We start from the raw sequence: 13406 nt of genomic DNA, 5'->3' as shown, positions 1-13406 counted from the left end.
GGAATGAGTAACACTCAGTAAGGATGCACATTTGTTAAAGATTTACTCCCAACTGAGCATGTTTGGAAAATCAATACCATATTTACTTTATTATGGGACAACAGCTCAAAGAGGAAGGTTCTCAATCATTCTAATTAGTGTCAGGATCAGCAATACCAACGGAGAAGAAAATGGATGTTCCTGATTCTGAACTTTTCTGATGAAGGGGCAGGGGTTTTAGATTTAGTTAATAACTAATTGCCCTGCCCCTAACCCCATGAACAGAAAGCAATTTGGGGAGGCATTTTCTTTCTAACACATTTAGAAAAGTCACTCTGTGGGTAACATTGAGAAAAACAATGTGAATGAGAGCTGGAAGAAAGGCCAGGTATTAGTATCTCCATCCAGGAGCTTCTTCCCCTGAGGTCCAGGATTGTGGCAGTGAGGTCAGGCTGACCTTGGGAAGAAAAGATACATTTTTAAAGTGAGGCAGAAACCCAAGACAGTGATGCTTGTGCACCAAATGGGCTTTTACCTGAATGAGAAGATCAGGAAATATCTGAACTTGGGTAAACCTGCCCTTAGCTTGGGTAGGAGGTGGCAGCAGAGACCCAAATCTTTAATGGCCCTGAGTATTCCTTTCTGCCAGGGACCACCAGACCTATGCTGCTCCAGCTTCTGCCAAATGCCAAATGGTATACTAACAACTTCACTAGAGGTACTTTGGTTCTTCAAGCCCAATGAGTCCCAACATTATCAGTCCTCTCCATCTCACCCCCACCTACCAAAATCTACATTTCCCCCTACTCTCCTATTTCTGTTATTGTCCCAGACTCATTTTTACTCCTTCCCTCTCTGTATCTAGTCAGATGGCAAATCTCATTTAATCTACAAATGAAATGTCTCTCACATTCATCCTTTCCTGTCGGTACCCACTGTCATAGATTTTTCTTCCATCTCTACAAAGGCCTGTTGGTCTCTACAATAGCTGTGTAGTACCCCAACTCTTGTACGCGGCTATCAGAGTTAATTTCGATTATTTCCCTCCCCACCTACAGAGACTCCTGACTGCATTCACTATTTAATCCCGACTCTTTATTCTCTAAGAGCTATGATTTTTTTTAAGTATGCTCTCTAATATGTAAGATTCTTTCCATTTTGACCACAGGTAATTTCTGGTCTCATTTCTCATGTTTACTTCACACAGATTCCTTTCTCCAATCCCAAATATTCCTGCTGCATTGCTATTTTTATATTGTCCATTAGCCTTGGAAGCCTTGTCTGCAAAATGAGCATATCTCTCAAAGTCAAACTCAGATGCCATTTGCCCTTTCTTCCCCATCATCAGCTGGGAGATCTCTCCCATCTTAGGGCCCTCAAGCACTTGGTGTCTTGATTGAGACACTGACCATTCACTTCCTTGTACGGTAATTATTTATGTACATTTACTATCAACCCAATACTAGTCTGCAACTATGTCTAGGGCAAAGACTGCACCTTATTATCTTAGCATCTCACAACCCTAACACAGTGCCATGCTCATAGCAAGATGACACTGTGAATGAGGTGACAGAAGAATAGACTCCTGAGGCCTTAAGGAGGATGTCCTACCTTGGGTCAAGATTCTCTCTGTGAGAGCTCCAGGGTCACCCATCTAGAAATTATCAGTGTGTTCTACCCCTGCCCCCATCCCAAGGGGAGCCATAAGTGAATTTGCGTCAGGAGATGGGAAGAATTGGGTAAGACAAGGGTATCTTCCTGGAGTAGAGAAGACTTAGGAATGATTTTGGAAGGGAAAGTAAGGTGGGATTTCCATTGGGGTAGAGGGGGAAGGGATTCAAGGACAGAGGTGGCTGATGAGCAAATCCAGAGTGGCAGAGGGAGTGGTAAGGTTGTGACAGTGTACAGGGAACAGTTGCTCTGGTCTGGAGGACACTCTCTGTGATGGGAGTGAGGAGAAATGAAGGTTTTGACAGGAGAGAGGAGGGGATCGTGCAGGGCCCGCTGCTCAGCTTAACCTCAGGTGACCACTTGCTCAGAGAAATTTAATGTCATGGTTAAGAGCATGAGAGAGACCAGATTATAATCCTAACTCTACCACTTCCTTGTTTAAGTGGCATTGGGAGAGTAATTTAATCTCTTGGTGTCTCAGTTTCCTTTTCTTTAAAATAGAGAAAAATTATAGTACTTACTTTAAAAAAAGTAGTAATTATAGGATTAAATGAATGAAGCACTTGGAACAATGCCTGAGCTATACTAGTTAATTATTTTATTATTCCAGGGGAGGTCCCAAGAATGGGGTCCAATACTTGGCATTATAAAATTCATCAAAATAGAACGATCTCAGAACTCAGGCGACGGACACCACAAAAGACCTCTTTATGCTCTTAACAAAGATATACAGAACAGAACCAGACCTGGGGGGTATGGCAAGGCCAGAGATGCCCTGGGGATTGGACAAGGAGCTCGTGAGATTCCAAAGTTGAGTGTGGAGATGCACCCTGCATCCCCAGCTGAGCAGGACTCTCTGGGGAAACCCCTGGCCCCAGGACTGGCCAGACACCCCCAGCTCCAGTGGGGACAGGATGCAGGCCAGAGAGTGGGGGTCAGTCCAGGGCAAAAGGAAGTGGGGCAGAGCTGCCCCCCTCATCCCCATCACTCTGTGCCGAGAAGACGCTCAGCCTGAGACTCATTAGCAAGAGGAAGCCAACTTCAGAGCTGCCACATCCTTGTGCCATCTCAGAAACGCTCTGAGAAAGTCAGTAAACAGGTATTTGGGGAGGCTTTTCTAAAATCCCTTTGAACACATTCTTAGCCAAGAATACAAGTTGAGAGAAAGAAGCTGCCAACTTGTGAGAGGGGCTGAGTATTACGAAGAGAGCATTACATCCCCCTCTGGGAAAGTCGACTGGCACAGCAAAGAAACTTAATGAGACTCCATATCCTGCCTTCTCTGCTGCTCCTTTGCAGGGATTGGAAGGCAAATCTCCGAAGTGGGGAAGGTTATTTGATGCGGGGGGGGGGGGGGGGGGTGTGGAGGGAGCAAGGTGGTTTGCAGCAAGTGTTTGTTAAGTTTTCCTCGGGATTAAAAGGCCAGCAGGGGCCTTCCTTTGCCAAACAAGAAAGAAGGGAAAACAGCCTGGGATGAGATCCTGCAAAGTTTCCTTTTCTATTATTTCTTCAGAAACTAACAGAAAGGAGCCCCAGTGCTGACAGGGTGCCTCAGCTCTTCTAGGTGTCCCTGCAAGGGTCAAACTCGACCACCTGCAAGACATGGCTCTCCAGGCAGAGGAAACACTTGCCAAGTTGGAGAGACAGAATTTCTACCCCCAGTGTAGCTAGAAAAGAGCTGCCCCTTTCTACTCACCAAGGAGTGGAAAGGAAGTGTGATAAAAGTTCTCTAGGTGATTCCAGGTGGAGAGAGGTGGGAATTAACTTTATTCAAGAGCTTCCCATGGGTTAAATACTGAGCTTGGCACAATGTATAAATGATCTCTCAAGAAGGTTAAGATGAGATTCCAACCTTAGCCAAATTGGTGAAGATTAATTGGGGAAGGAAAGAAGGAAGGGAGGGAGGGAGGGAAGGAAGGAGGAAGGGAAAGAGAGAAGGAAGGAAAAACCTTATAGTCAAACAGAATTCAAGTCCCAGGTCTGTCCATAGCTGACAAGCCAGGACGTCATTTTCCTCCCCTATAAAACAAGAAACAAGATTGTCTTCAGGTGGATGAGAATACTCTGTGAAATTTCCTAGCTCAGAGCCTGGTACATGGCAGATGCTCAATTACTATTTGTTCCTTTATTAATTTGCCTTAAAGTTAAGAGTTGCGGCATGGGGAGAGAGTGGGATGTAAAATATGCAGACCTGAATTGAGGTTTGATTTTGCCACTTACTGAGTGAATGATGTGGTACTAGTCCTTCAGCCTCTCTGGGCTTCAGATGTCCCCTTGTAACTGATAAAAAACAGTCTACCAAATAGGATTACTGTGAAGCTGAAATGACATACTATCTGTAAAACACTTTGCACTGTGCCCTACCCTTTGAAAACTCTATAAACACCAGTGATTAGTACCAGCTACTTGGTGAAAGGGCTTTGGGGATTGAGGGGAGGAAGGTGTCGAGAGAGGTTAACATCCTGGGCATCTAAATAGTTGCAAGTACTGATTCCAAATATTGTAACCTGATCTTGCATGTCGTACCTGTATGCAAATATTTAACCTGCAACTAGCATGGGGGTTACAAGAGTGAAAGTCTGTCATCTGATTGAGCTTTCGGTACAAGTGGAGGGGGCCAGTGAGTGGACCAAACGGAATCTGCTGGGCATCTACACAGGAGTGTGCTGATGCTCCCAGCTCAGGAGGAGAAAGTGTCTGGGGGCTTTGGGAAATGTTTCTACTTATGGCACTGTACCATCCAACTTGGAAAACACCGTTCACCTATCACTTGCTGCAAAGAGGAGTGTAATGCACCATAAACCACACACCACATTGTCTTGCTAGGAAAAGACAGTTAAATGGTCTCATTCTATTGCATGATGATGTCACTAGGGGAGCACCTAGGGGATGGAAGGGGAAGGAGGAAGGAGAAGACAGCCACTTCCCCTGGTCCATCCACAGAGACCTGTCCTGGGGGACACTTCCCTCCTGATCTCTGCCGCATTTCCTTCTCTGCACTCGGCAAGCTGGGGAGTTTGGATGCTCCAAGCTTTTGTGGACTCATCTTTCATCTCCAATGACAGCTTGAGTTTATTGAGAAGTAGGTGCTGCCTGTCCTCTGCCAGATCTTGGAAGGTTGAACTTGATTAATGCTCCTGAGGCCAGGAAGAAGGAGGAGCCTGTGGTTTGGCCACCTGCAAAGAGAAGAAAAAGAGGTCAACCAGGCATCCAAAGGACAGTGAGGGAGGGGCACAAAGTCAGCAACCCCCTGTAGACCACCCTGTTTGGAGGTCACATGAACAGTCAACCCAGGGCTTTCTTAGGTGGTAGGCACTGAGCTGAAGTTCATTATGTTTGCTATCAGTTCCTATGACTGGGACAGTCTTGTGTTTTGGAAATCAGCGTGTGAAACAATGGCTGGTTGCCAATTTACCTTCCAATGCTTATTTGAATTGCATAAATAGAATTCTGGGAGGAGCTGACTTAGGAAGAATAAATGGTATTCTATCCCCCAAAGAATAGCCACTGAGGGACCCTATGAGACCTGATTACCTTCAGCATGGCTAGGAGGAGGTCCGGAGTTCATGCCTCCACGCCCCTATTTACTAGGTATGCTGGGTTTGGAAAAGTCGGCAGCCCCACCTGAGCCTTGTTTTCTGCATCTATAAAATGAAAAAAATTCTCATCACAAGGAAAAACATGTTTTCCTTTTTTTCACTTTTTCTTTTTATTGTACCCATATGAGCTGATGGCTGCTAACTAAACTTATTGTAATCATTTCACAATATGTAAATCAAACCATGTATGCTGCACACCTTATACTTACACAGTGATGTATGCCAATCATAGCTCAATGCAACTGGAAAAAAAATGGGGGAAATAATGCCAGTCATTAAATCGACACTAACAGATATTTACTGATCAATAAAACTATGTGCCAGACATCATGTTAGGGATATTCTTAGATGAGTAAGACACGGTCTCTGTCCTCAAGGATCTGATGGTCCAGTCTACCTACTTGGATGAGGCACTGAATAGGCACCACTTGGCCTCACCTGTCTCTTGTCCCATCTGCCACTGAAGCCTCCAGCCCTACATGAGCTCTGCATGACTTCACACAGGCATGACCCAATGGCGCCTTGCCCCCCTCCCCCTCCTGCACAACCCTGGCCTCCTACAATCGGGCTCTCTGTTGATGTTGTGGCATGAAACATCTCAGGACCCTGCTTGATACACACATACGTGCAACCCAGAAATGTAGGGGAGTTAGTGCCCCTAAGGGAAAAACAGGAGTTGGAGTCCGTGGGTAAGTTCTTCCCCAGGTATGTCCCTGGATGAATGTTGCCAAGATGCTGTCTACATGGCTTCTCAGAGGATGATCTTGTCCAGTCAAGTAATCAGTCACACCTAGGAGCAGCTGGTTGCTAACACAGCCTCACAGTAACCCTTCTGTTCCCTGTTTCACCCCTTCGATCTCATTCTTGCTTCGTGGGTTTGTACTTTCTAACAAAGCAATAGCACACAAAACTTAATCAGTCTCTGTTTCCTGTTTTCAGTCTCTGTTTTCTTAACCCAGGCTAAGACAGCTGGTATCCAGAGTAGACGGCAGATCTTGGAAAGTAGACCCCCGCCCCCAGGATGGGATTTTGAAGGCGGATCACTCAGTCTGATGGCAATAAGGGCCCCATTGCTAATAGTGGGGAGGGTGGTGATAGCCTATAGCCTACAGTGGTATAGAAATACTAAGCTTTCACTTCAGGTTGTGATGATGTGTAGGATGAGGCACTGAATATGATGGCTGTGGTACTTGAAAGGTATATGAGCACTGATAATTATGTGGAGTGACCTGGCTTTTGTTCACTGCACTGGCAACCTTGACTAAAGAAAATGTTTGGCTTGGGGAAGCTAACTGCCAAGTCAAAGCACACTGTGAAAGCCAGAGGTCCTCTGTGGCAGCTTTAAGGAGACTCTCATTTCCTAAAACTTCAGGATGCACAATGCTGAGGATCAAGCCCAGCATCTCATTGTACAGGTGCTGTAACTGTCAAGAAGAATACATGCTCAACTTCTACTCTCTTACATTGGAGTCAAGACTCAGGCAGAAAAAGAGAGGGATCATGAAACCTGGATTAGGGGCATTTGAGTGGACAAGCCTGAGAATCTTGAGCCCTCAAATTCCACTGCTCGGGAGAGCAGCCTCTCCTTGCTTGGAGATGAGGCTGGCACTTTGCAAGATGAAGACTGTTCTCTACAAAATCTTCAGCTATCCTTCAAGCCTCCAAGGAAATCACCAGGATCACACTGCAGCACAGTTCAAGCAGTGAAGTGCAATCTCTGGTCTGGGAGGAAGTTGCTTACATGCTGAAGGAATTACAGGCAGTAACCAGGATAAAGTGTCTAGAAATGGATCTTTGTGGGAGGGCAGGAAATGGACTAAATCAGAAATATATTTTGACTTGGAGGATCTTCCCTGTATTCTGAAAAGGACACCTAGAGCCTATCTGCACAATCTGTTGGGATGACTTCTTGACTCAGACATGATAATGACCTGCAGTAAATTAGGTGGAGCTCTTAGAACTTCCATGGCATGATATTGAAGAAAAGATCAGGAAAGCAGGCATGTGAATGAATGTGCTTTGTCTTACCTGAGACCTCCTGACCATGTCCTCCAGGATGGCCCAGAGGAGAGCCCCTGCACTAAGGTAGTAAGGAACACTTGCACAAGAGACGCACTAGTATCTTTGAGAAACGTAATGGTGGGGGCTTTCCTCTGTGAGCTGAAATAGCTGATGGGAGAACTGCCACAGACCCTATCAAACCCAATTCCTAGCATCAATGGATTTGATAGAATAAAAGAAAGGTGAAGGCTGGGTGGCTGTACTTAACCATCAGAGGCATGGTGGACATAATTATTGTAATGGGCAGCAAGGCCAGAGTAGAAATCAGGGTGCTTTGAACATTAGGGATCTCTGGCAATGGTGGTAATGGACTGGTAAATGTTTAAGGACCAGCTCTCTGAAAAAAACAGACAAACCTTACTTGTAGCATTTGCCAGTTTTCATAGTGTAAATCCTCCCATCATGATCATTTTCAAGCCATCATTCTGACTTCATTCAACACCAAGTTGGGAAGACATACGCACTATCGGTTCTTGTGAACTGATAGGTGAGCTGGCTGCAGCACGCCGTTGCACAATGGCTGTGCTCCTAGAGTCACATGCTCCTAGAGTCACACACAGTATTTCTCAACTTATGTGTAAAAAAAAAATAATAAAGTTCCAAGAGTTAATGAGCAAAAGACTGCTGGCGGTCATCCAGCCACCAAAATGGAAAATCATGGTCCCTATTTAATTTTTGATCAAAGACAGTATGCAGACACAGAGCTCACTGATTGGAGATGAGACGGGATCTCCTCAAGTAAGGACCCTGCAATGCCAACTCAAGTATATATGGCAAATATTCCTCTGAGCCTTCCCAGTAGGAACATGTGGCTCTTTTCTAGGGTATATGTACACCAGAGAAAGGGAAATATCTTGACTTCTTAAGATCTTTCCACATGGGTTCTGACACCAACCCATAGGACTTGAAATGTCATTGTAGTCCTAATTAGAGGGGGAGTTCATGGAGGCCAAGTAATAAAGAGAATCCTGGCTCTAGTCCATCTCACAGCAGATCCCCTGTGTCTGCAGACCCACTCTATGGCTATATCCCTGGCCTCCAAGAGTATAATTGGGATAGATGTACTTAGAAGCTGGCAGAGTTCTCCCAATGATTCCCTAGTCTATGAAGTAAGGGTCATTATGTTAGTAATGGCCAAGTGAAAGCCTCTGAAATTGACTGACTCCCCACCTTCTTCACTGAGCAAAATAGTAATCAGAAGCACAGTCTAGGAGAAATTGCAGAGGTTAGCACCTCCATCTAAGATTTAAAAGATATAAGGGCAATGGGCTCATCATATCTTCATTTCATTCACCAGGGTGGTCCCTGCAAAAAAACGGGTGAATATAGGCATTTGATGGTGAGCTATCAGAAGTAAGCGGCAGCCCCAGTCATAGTTGCTGTGCTGGATCTGATGTCTTTATTGAGGCAGACTAACATAGACTTTGGCACTTGCCATGCAGCTATTGAACTGGCAAATACTTAGTTCTCAATTCCCATCAATAAGAGGATAAAAGCAGTTATCTGCATAGGATGGAGACAGCAATATGCATTAGTTGTCTTTCTCCAGGGCTATGTTAACTCTCCATCACAATATAGCCTACTGAGATCTTGATCATCTTAAAATTCCATAGAACAGTACTATGCTTCATTATTAATGATATCTTACTATCTGGACTCACTGAGCAAGAAGAGGCAACTACTCTAGATGCCTAGTTAAGACATGAGCATACTAAAAGGTAAGAGATAAACCACAGGAAGATTCAAGGGCCTGACCTATTGGTGAAGTTTTATGAGTCCAGTAGTTTGGGGCATATCAGGACATTCCCTCTAAGGTAAGGGTCAAGTTACTGCACTTTGCATCTCCTACCATTAAGAGAAAGGCACAGTGCTGATAGACTTCTTTGGATTTTAGGGTAGAATATACCACACTAGGGTATGATGCTCTAACCAAAATTTCGAATGACTCAGCAGGCTGCCAGTTTCAAATAGGGCCAGGAACAAAAGAGCTCTGCAGCAACCCCAGTGGCAGAACAACCTCCCTGCCACAGAGGGTGTATGACTCAGCAGATCCGATGGTGTTCAAGATATCCATGCAGACAAGGTTGTGTCTGTTGGCAAGCTTCAATAGGCGCTTTAAAGTACAGAACCTAAGTTCTGAAAAAAGGCCAGAACTTTGCAGCAGAGAACTACTTTCCATTTAAAAAATAGCCCCTGGTAAGCCACTGGATCCTAGCAGAAACCAAATGCCTGACCATGGAATGCCAAGTAAATATGTGACCTGAGTTACCCATCATGATCTGAAAAGGACCACACCCACCAAGCACAGTAACAATTAGTTGTCTAACAGAAATTATGTTTTTGGAGATCAGGCCCAAGTAGACTCAAAGGGCCTAAATAAATCACATGACTATATGGCCTAGAGTTCCGTATCATCTACCTCTAGTGAAATGATGTCCCTTCCTCACCTCAAACCTATGACCTCAGGGGGGTTTCCCTATAATAGCTGATGGAGGAGGAAAGAACAGCCAAGTTCACAGATGACTCAACACAGTAGATTGGAGCCAACTAAAAAAGAACTGCAGCCACAATATGGCCCCCTTCAGGGATGGCCCTGAGCATGGCTCCGTATTGTATAATGGGAGCCAGATAGGAGGACAAGAGCTGAGCAGCACAAGGGGTGGACTGTATCAGACACCCTGTGTGGACCACTTCAGCTCCTCTTGGGTCTTGTCTCAAGTCTCTTCTTTCAGTCCTTACTGTGATAACCAGCGCTGCATGAGCTTTTACTGACTTCAAGTAAATGCTATCCTACAGTATCTCAACTTATGCCTGCACCTAGAGCAGCTTGTCTCCTGTCACAGTGTTTTCTTGTCCTCAAGACTTGGCATGTTGCAGGATCCTCCAAAAGTGTGGGCGAATAATTCTCCAAGGGGCAAATCTTAGAGGAGAAAGGAATCAGTGGATAAATGCTTTGCCAATTCCTCCAGATTGACAATCCTGAGATGTCATTTATGCAGTTTCTCAGAGAGCTACACCATGAAATCTATCAGTCACATGTGGCAGGGGCCAGCTCAGTGATGCATCCATATATTGGTGCTCTCTCTTCCCCTGGTTAGCTCCTATTTTCCCTCACTCCTACTCCCTGCACTTGGCATTGCCTAATAAATTAGTATTGCATAAACCTTCATCTCAGGTTTCTGGAAACCCAGACGAAGACACTACTTGACAAAATTGCCATGAAGATTAAATTTTGAAAAATAACAAAAATCAAAGTGCTTTGCAAGCATATTATGTACTAGCACATTATGTAAATATTAGTTTATAGTTATTGGGTCTATTTCAAGTTTATGTTACAGGTATAGAGGAGTAGAAAAGTCCATAGACTGTAGAGCAGGCAAACACATGCTCTCTTATCTCTACTCCCAGTCCATTCCTTTGAATCTTGGTCAACCTGAATTATAGATATTTGTCACTTTACCCACTCTTCTTAAATTTTAAGGACCACTTCCTCCAGGAAGTCCCCTGAATTTATCCTTTCCAACACAGTGATAATCATCACCACCAACAACAACTGTAATCTGAGACCAGAGTCTTATGGAGACCCTTGTTGACTAGAACTTAGTTTTGTGTATTAGATGTGAGTTCCCTGAGAACAGAATTTGTTTACTTTTTAATGTGACTCTTGGGTGGGTAAAACATTAGCCACTGGGGTCTGCAGCTGATTCTCCTTCAGGATGGCAGATTTTTCTGACACGATGGGACTGATTTGTGCACATCCTTCTGTTCGAGTAGTCAGTGTAGTATGGAGGACAGTACTGGCAAGACTGTGATTTGTGGTGAGAAGACTTGCATTCAGGTCCTGGGTCTACCACTTAAATGCTGCAAGATTCTGAGTCCCGTATCCTTGTTTATAAAATGGGCATGTATCTGTCCTAATGTACCTCCCAAGTGTTGTTGTGAGGCACACTTAAGAAGCATATTGAAAATTGATTTTTAAATTGCAAAAGCTTTATACATCTACTAACTGGATTTATCACTGTTCTCCATGCAGACCCTGGACACACACACACAAAAGAATGGTTTTGGTTTTGTTTTGTTTTAGTTTGAAGAAGAATTTGTTTTGCAAGTCACAGAGCACAGTGGGGAACTTTTCTGACATTTGATGTCAGGGCCAGGAGATTTGCCCTAAGCACCTGGGATCAAGAGATGTAAGAGGAATGTAGCAAACAAAGTTTTGGCCTAATATTTCATAATAACCAAAAATAACTTGTATTTGTAAAGTATGGTAGCATTTACGAAGCACATTTCACAAAGTGCATCTTATTTTTTCCTCACAACTCTGTGAAGCCAGTATAGTTTTCCCCATTTTATAGATAAAGAAACCGGGGTTAAGAGAGTTTGGTTCTCACAGCATCAGAATAGGGGGTCTGAAACTCACTCAGCACTTCTGAGTCCTAGTGCATGCTTCTCCCCTTGAGATCTACTAAGTTAAACTTGGCCTGATCTATCCTATGGCTTTTTTTGGGGGGGGAGGTGTTGGTGGGGAGCATGCTGGATACAGATCTGATATACTCCTGACCTTTTGAAGAAACCAGTCAGGTTGAGAGAGGAAAAAGGAATTCTTAAGGTTTTCCTAGGACCCTAGTCTTGGGTGCTATCCAACACCTTTGGGAAAACAACAACAAACAAACAAAAAACACAAGTAATGTCTGTCTCATCACCTATCAAAATTAAAATCATGGTCTTGTCCTTTTGGAAGAACCACCGATCCAAGGAAACCAGACAAAGTTCAAAATCTCCAGACACTTAATAGATGACTCATAGGTCAGGGAATGAGGTGAATATACCCACCCCAACCCCTTTCTGGTCACTGAGACACTTATTCAGGTGCAACGATCTTCATCTATAAGCATGAGAATTTCTGCCAGTGCTTCCCTTTTTGGGCTCTGGTTGCAGGAGAAAGGAGTAGGTACAATTTGGAAATCATTTCTCAGGAAAAAGGAAAAAAGGCAACATATGGTAAATGGAGTCAAATTCCTTTAGTGTGGCTCTTTGGAGAGGGATGGGTAATTCACCAAATGCAGGACTGTCTTTGCAGCTGGTTGATGCGGTGGGACACCATAAAATAATCGAGACTGAATTACAGAGCTTTTGCTTATGAGATTGGGTTTTCAGTAAAGCCACCCAGCTGACACAAGCCACGTGCATCTTCTCCAGGGGGAGCCAGGATAGTTCACGTTGGCTCAAGTTTGCAAATGACTCTTTCCCTTCATTAGCAGCCTCAGGATAGAGTAGAATTGGTGGTGAGATTTTAATGAAGTTAAATGTTTAGAATCCTTTAGTAAGGTCTTTGATAGTGCCAAAAAACATTATCTCCCTTCAGCAGACCAAAAGAAGTGCAACCACGTCTTTTAGGAGTCATTCATCTATCCCCTCACTGTCCTTAAAGATCTCCCCAAAGATTTGCAGCACCAGGAAACACTGACTTTTCAGAGCTGCTTTCCTCCCCTTCCTTTCATTGAGGGTCAAAGCTATAAAGCACGGGCTAAAGAGAGGGTTATCTAGAATGTGACTTTAGAGCCAGAGCCTAGGACAAAGTGACAATATAGTACCAAGAATGCTACTACTTGAAGGGTCCAAACAACTTTGTCTGACTGCTGCCTCCTCTCTCTTGCTCTTGGTGCTCAGCTGGGCGCTGCTGAAAATCTCCTGGCAGCAAGTAAATTGAGTGAGTCACTGACCCTAAACCTCAAAAGCAGAAGCAGATATAGATATTGTGCTCCTGGCCAGTTAGTTTTTTCCATCTATGGCTTTTGCTTTCCATGTTTCAATTGTCCTTTAAAAATATAGCTTTTGTTTATTGAGAGGTTATTACTCACTGATGATTTAAAACATGCATTTTGCATACTTTATCTCAATTAATCCTCAATAAACCATGGTAAGTAGTGTTATTTCTATTTTACCAAAGAAGAAACTGAGAACATGGAGGTTAAGAAAGTTATCTAAGTTCATAGAGACAGTAAATCTAATGGAGCTAGAACTTGACCCCAGATCTTTTTTTTTTAATTTTTTTATTGTTATGTTAATCACCATATATTACATCATTAGTTTTTG

Source organism: Callorhinus ursinus, unplaced genomic scaffold (genome assembly GCF_003265705.2).
Source record: "Callorhinus ursinus isolate GAN/ISIS: 27379988/994484 unplaced genomic scaffold, GSC_fseal_2.0 scaffold9, whole genome shotgun sequence".
Classification (NCBI taxonomy): domain Eukaryota; kingdom Metazoa; phylum Chordata; class Mammalia; order Carnivora; family Otariidae; genus Callorhinus; species Callorhinus ursinus.
Note: the sequence above shows the minus strand (reverse complement) of the source record.